The sequence below is a fragment of the Amblyomma mixtum genome, chromosome 10 (genome assembly GCF_055824585.1).
Source record: "Amblyomma mixtum isolate Tamu chromosome 10, ASM5582458v1, whole genome shotgun sequence".
NCBI classification, from domain to species: Eukaryota; Metazoa; Arthropoda; class Arachnida; order Ixodida; family Ixodidae; genus Amblyomma; species Amblyomma mixtum.
In genome coordinates, this window is record NC_143021.1 from 107568041 (window position 1) to 107574861 (window position 6821).

Consider the following 6821-nt stretch of genomic DNA (forward strand, 5'->3'; position numbering starts at 1 on the left):
TCTGACTCCTTTCAATCCTACGACGACTGGACGTCGCGCATCACTGCAGCGCTCACGTCCAGTAGCCGTCGTGTTCGCTCTTGTCACCCAGTCCCAGACCCAGATCCTCACCTACTCCGTTTATGGCGTCGCCGTAAACGTCTTCAAAGCTCCTTCCGCTGCCAACCCCACAATGCCCAACTTTCTTCCCGGATCACTGCTCTGCGGGCCGAGATCGTCGCCCACTGCGCCTCACTCGAGCACTCTCGTTGGAGTGCTCTTTGTGACCGTCTTGACTCTGCATTGCACTCGCGATCCACATGGTCTCTGTTCAAATCCCTCCTTGGCACTAAGCCTGCCCTTGCTCCCACTCTAGCTAAAGCCCTCACTCAAGGAACTCCCTCCGATGTTTTTGATCAGCTCGCCTCTCTCTATCTCCCGCCCCCTCTGGCACCCTCCTACCCGGTGTACTGCGGTGGACCTAACCCCGATCTGGACCAATCCTTCACTCTCCGGGAGCTCGAATCGGCTCTGGCTGCTAATGCTACACGCTCGGCTCCCGGTGAGGATGCCATTACATACACCACACTTCGCAACCTTCCTGACTGCGCCAAAGAATTCCTCCTTAAAACCTACAATGATGCATGGGACAGCGGCTGCCTGCCCAGCTCCTGGACCTCCTCCCTCATTTCTATGATTCCAAAGCCGGGCAAGCCTCCCTCTCTCTCTAACCTCCGCCCAATCTCCCTGACATCATGTGTTGGTAAGACCCTTGAGCGAATGGCCCTGACTCGCCTCTCTAATTTTCTCGAGACGAGGGAGTTCTTCCCTCATTCTCTCATCGGCTTCCGACGCCACGTATGTGCACAGGACATGTTTCTAGTTCTCCAGCACACGTTTCTGTCACCTACCCCCACTCAAATTCACGCACTTGTGACCGTCGATGTTCGCAAGGCCTTCGACGGTGTTTGCCACGACCACATCCTTTCCCAACTCTCCTCCCTAGACTGTGGCTCCCGCATGTACTGTTATATCCGCTCATTCCTCTCTAAACGTGTCGCTCGCTTTCGAGTCGACACCTATCTGTCCGACCCCCACAACCTCAGCCGAGGCACTCCTCAAGGTGCTGTTCTCTCTCCTACCCTTTTCAATCTTGCTATGGCCCCTCTCGCCTTACAGCTAGCTGAAATTCCCGACCTGCATCATATATTTTACGCCGATGACATCACTCTCTGGTGTTCGTCTGGCTCTCCCGGTCACGTACAGGACACCCTGCAACGTGGCCTAGATCTCATCGACTCCTTTCTCACCACTGCTGGCCTCTCTCCTGCTCCTGAAAAATCCGAGCTCCTTCTCCTCAACCATTCCTCATACCAGCGCTCACACAACCAATTCGTCTCTCTCCATCTTTCTGGCTCTCCCATTCCTGTCGTCACGCAGTGCAAAGTTCTTGGCTTTCCTTTGCATGCAGCCAAGAACGTGCAAGCCCTCCACCGTGCTGTCACCACCTGCCACTCCGTAACTCACCTCCTGCGGCGCGTGGTCACTCGGCGCTCAGGTCTCCACGAGGCTCATGCGTGCCGAGTTGCCCACGCGCTGGCCCTCAACAAGGTCTTGTACTTTGCACCCTACGTTTCCTTCAATCAGACTCAACTTAACGCTCTTGAGACTGCCCTTGTGGGCCTCTACAAGGCAGCTCTCAACCTCCCTATCACTACCTCTACTGCAAAGATCTTTGCAACAGGCCTCTTTCATCCTCTCCGTTCTCTGCTCTCTCTCCATCATGACTCGCAGATTGCCCGGCTTTCCCTTACCCGTCAGGGTCAGTGGTTACTGACTCAAGCGGGTATCTCGCCCATTCCCTGCGCCCCGTTTACCTCTCCTATTCCCACCCCGGCTCCCAATCTTCGGATCCTCCCCCTTCCGTCCAACATGTCCCCCGTTCTGCACGCCGGCCGTCGTCATGCGGCCGCACAGCACCATTCCCCTCTCTTTGATACCCAGGGTGTAGCTTACACGGATGCCTCCTTCGTGGCTCCTCGAGGTTCCTGCGGCTACGCCCTGTACCACCCCCACCTCTCCGCTCCTGAAACTCACACCAGCGGGCCGTTTCTACGCCCTCCGGATGCATTGTCCCTCGAGGTCCTCGCCATTGCGCATGCCCTCCAGTCATTTGCCCTCCTTCCCTCTCTTCAAGAGTACACAGTCTATTCAGACTCACAAGCCGCTATACACCACATACAGAAACGCACCCTAACCCCTTCTCTTCAACAGGAGGTCGAACGAGCGGTCTCCGCTTTGCAGCCTTCCATCGTTTTCCTCCGCTGGGTCCCTGGGAATTCAGGGATTGACGGCAATGAGCTGGCTCATCAGCTCGCCCGTGACACACTTTTCCGGGCACCGTTGATCCCCTGGCCCAAGCCCTCGGAGGACGGTGGGAGACTCACCCTTCGCCGCACCATAAAAGAGGTCTACCTCGAGCTCCGCCTCGACAAACGCCTTTACCCTCCCCCTCATCCATCACTCACAGTGCCGGAGGCTCGCCTTCTTCGGCACGTTCAAATGAATGCAATCATCACCCCGTCTCGCCTCTTTCTCTATCGCTATCGATCGGACCCTTCCTGTCCCAACTGCCCCTGTATCTATGCGGACCTTGCCCATTGCCTCTTCTATTGCCCCGCTGCTCAGCAGTCGGGTTCCTACCCCCCACCTTCTTTATCCATCACCACCTGGCTTGACTGGCTTTGCGCTGAAAGGGAGGAAGAGCAGCGACTTCTGGTCGCCCAGGCGGTCGATATGCTCGGCCTGTAAATTTTGGCCGAATAAACGTCTTCTACTACTATACATACATATATATATATATATATATATATATATATATATATATATATATATATATATATATATATATATATATATCGGCGGGTCGGCTCGAACACAATCGTCAGTCCGCCACCGCAGTCACCGCAGCCGACGAGCGGATACGCGTCCTCCGTGGTGCACCGCTCTCAGATGACCGCCTCGCTCGCCGAGGTGTCGGCAGTTCCCGGCCAAAATGCAACCAGCGCTCCTCCCAATTCCATCGGGAGCGCGGGCTCCGTCTCAGCAGTGCCACCGTCCCCGCTGATGTCTCGGGAACCGTCTCATGGACCGATGAGGCATCCCAACATTCCGGCATCGACGCATGATGGACACCGCTTCGGTCGGCCCGCGGCGCAGCCGCCTCCTGCAGGCAGTGCTGGGTTCATGACGCCAGCTTCGCCACGGCACCCGTGCTTCGCCAGCTCGGTGACGGCGGCTCCGGGCTCAGTGGCTATCAGCAGCGTCATCGGATGCTCAAGTCCGAACAGTAATAGCCTGGGTAGCATGCCGCCTGGAGTGCGGTCGCCTGGGTTGCCGCCTCAACGGATGACGGCCACTCCAGGACAACCGCGTCCCCTGCTGCCGGGACGTCAGTTTCATGAGCCAATTTTCCCAGACAACAAAATCCGGCGCCAGCCTGTTTCCAGCGTGGACTTCCGCGAAGTGGACCGCATCGACGAGGGTTACGAGGCCCTCAGCGGAAAGCGGACCCCTCCAGTGCCACCTGCTCGGCAGCCAGCAACTTCCGGGTCCCGCTCCGGACGCAGGCTACCAGTAGGCCGTTCGCGGCTGCCGCCTTCTACGGGTTCCAGGGTCGGCAGCGGGTCATCAGTATCGCGCCTCCTAATGTTCCAAATCGAACGAGGATTGGATGCTCCCACGTCCCCTCCCGTTAGAGAGAGGCTGCATCAGGGCAGGCAGCTTGATGAGAATCGAGAAGATAGTCCACCACCGGCGTCGCCCTTGATGCGTCGACGCAGCTTCGAACACACCACCTTGCATGACGACCTCGCAGGGACACGGTCGAGAGCCTGCAACTGTCCAGGTACTGTCCTGGTCTGCCGCGGCCCTCCACGCCGATCCACCAGCGGACGACTTCGCGGCGCCTATGTCAGGGATGCCTACGATGATATGGACGGCCTGTTCATGATCAGAAAGGCCAAGAGGAAAAGAAGGAAGAAAAGAAAGAAGAGAAAGAAGAGAAAGAAGAAGAAAAGAAAGTGGAGCAGAAAAGAACCAGATCCTATGAAAATTTTCTTATGTATACCACTACACCTTGGCCAATCCCCCCCCGTGGGTATGTGCCATTATAATGAGGTGAAGAAGAAGAAGAAGAAGAAGAAGAACCAGATGAGAAGGCTGAGGAAGTTCCGCCTCCAGCCAGGCCTGCTCCCCTGCTCCTCCCCCTACTCCGACGCCAATGGACGGGCCTCTAAAACTCAAGCTCCCCGTCGTGTTTGTCTTCGGCGGCCCCGGCTGCGGCAAGGGTACCCAATGCGAGTAGATAGCGGCCAACTACGGCTTCACGCACATCTCTTCCGGTGACCTGCAGCGGGCGGAGGTGCAGTCCGGCAGCGACCTGGGCAAGGAGATGAACGAGATCATGACGAAGGGTGAGCTCGTCCCACTGGTCACGGTCTTGCAGCTGCTGAAAGGAGCAATGAGGAAGAGCGTGGCGACAGCCAAAGGTTCCTTATTGACGGTTACCCCAGGAACACCGAGCAGGGTGACCGCTTCGAGGCTGAGGTGTGCAAGTGCACCAACCTGCTCTACGTCGAAGTGAAGGACGAGACCATGAAGGAGCGGCTGCTGAAGCGGGGCGAGGCGAGTGGCCGCGTGTACGACAACGAGGTCTGGGTGCGACGCGGCCTACAATCAACAGGGCGTCCGCAGTCGTGGCCGAGTGTGATGCCGAGACAGCAAAGACGAAGTCGTGATGAAAGAAGCAGGCGGAGGAAGACGAGGAAGTGGGATTAAAGACAGGCTAGGCAATCGAGTGGACGCTCAGCTCAGCGCGTCTTGGTGTCAGTCATTACAATATATATATATATATATATATATATATATATATATATATATATATATATATATATATCCTGCGTTTCTCCAGTCCCGTAACAATATATATATATATAATAATCTGGGACCGTCACATTGAGAAACTTAACACATTTATTCAACGTTTCGACCAGGGACTGGTCTTTTTCAAGAATGATCATACAGTGCATGGAAGGGTCTTCTTATAGCAGTGAACATGGCACACACAGGGCTCGAAAAAGAAAAATGAGAAAAATCAAAGGGGAAAGAGGAACACAGCCGAGACACGAAAACCAAACGCCAAGATGCGCCGGCAAAGGCGCCGCGTGAAAGGGGTGAAAGAAGGAGGTGGGCCTGGGCGAGCACGCGACTAGTTGGGGGAAGAAAAAAAAGCGTGGGGGTGGTTAACAAAAGAAGGGAAGTGCCTGCCAATTGTGTGCGTAAGTATCGCCTCTAGCCGCCTCTGTGTGGCCCCGCGCGACTCCAGAAGAAAGCACAAGGACGCACAGGTTGCGGCTGAGCTAATTGTCTCCACACGGTGGCACGGGGACCCCCAAAACCAGATGAGGTTGCATATGAAGACCATAATGAAAGCTCCTTCTTTACAGGAGTAGAAAAAAAGAAGAATAAATACAGACAAAAAATGGCACTGCGATGGCGGAAGGAAACAAAACCACATGAGGGTCGCACATGAGAACCGCATGGATAGGCTCCTTCTTTACAGGAGTAGAAAAAAAGTATAAATAAAGACAGAAAATGGCACTGCGATGGGCGGAAGGAACAAAAACACACACACGCAGAGGTGACATGAATACAGAGAATACACACAAAATTGTGTCCCTTTTGTAGCATTTTTTAGCAGAGCATATGTCAGGAAATGCGTAAAAGCCCACAAATTAAGTTAAATACAGCACCAGAGTGTCAGAAAGCGTACCAAAAAGGCAAATTTCATTACAGGGAACACCGCTTAAGAATAACACAACAACAATATTAGAATAAGTACAAATGGTACGCGAGATAATACAGGCGCCCAAAATAATACAGTTCAGAGTGTGAAAAAATGTCCTAAGAAACAGTTTCCCCAAACGCCGTGATCAGCAACAACAAAACGATAATAATGCGATGAATACACATGAGAGACGAGCGTCACAGAATTCGTGCTTAACCACCACAAAAATAATGTCAGTACCTCGACTAGAAATGAAAGTGTTAAATACAGAACAAATCATTATGCAACTGTCATCATAGTAGATTTAAGAAACAATATTTTCGATGCAAAAGAGTTCACAAGGAAAAGAAAAACAAACAAACAAAACATTGCAGGAAGATTTAGCCAGAAAGGCAGGAGAGTTTGCCAGGGCTTTCATTAATTCCAGCAGACAAGGTGTTAAATTTAGATTTAAATATTAAATTTAAAAAAAGCCCTGTCTGTGCCATGTTCACTACTATAAGAAGACCCTTCCATGCACTGTATGATCATTCTTGAAAAGGACCAGTCCCTGGTCGAAACGTTGAATAAATATGTTAAGTTTTTCAATGTGACTGTCCCAACTTCATATATTTTTAATCAGTTGCCTTAAAGATTTTGTTATCTCTTATATATATATATATATATATAAAGTATACTGACACTTGTTGCCGCACTATGCACATGAAATGAGTCAACAGCTAGAGTACCCGCCCCTTATCCGACTCTCATACGATAATGTGATGCATTCATAGCCGAACACTGCGGAAGTTATTTCACCATCAGCTCTTCGATCGTGCTCCTCCTATTACCCGCCGTTTTCTGCGTCCTGCAGGCCTCCTGAAGCTTTGAATCGACTAGACCGTTCCAGCGTATTTATGTGAAAACAAGGGGAATAATTAATTCTCATAATTTCTCAAGACTATTAACTACAAAGAAAAAGAAATTCAGGGGGGCACTCTGTTGACCTAAAGTG

At 52.3% G+C, this 6821-nt stretch overlaps 1 pseudogene; it reads left to right on the forward strand.

The window, feature by feature from the left end:
* The first annotated feature begins 2924 nt into the window (after positions 1-2924).
* Positions 2925-4818, forward strand: LOC149326625 (uncharacterized; annotated as a pseudogene).
* The last annotated feature ends 2003 nt before the right edge of the window (positions 4819-6821 follow it).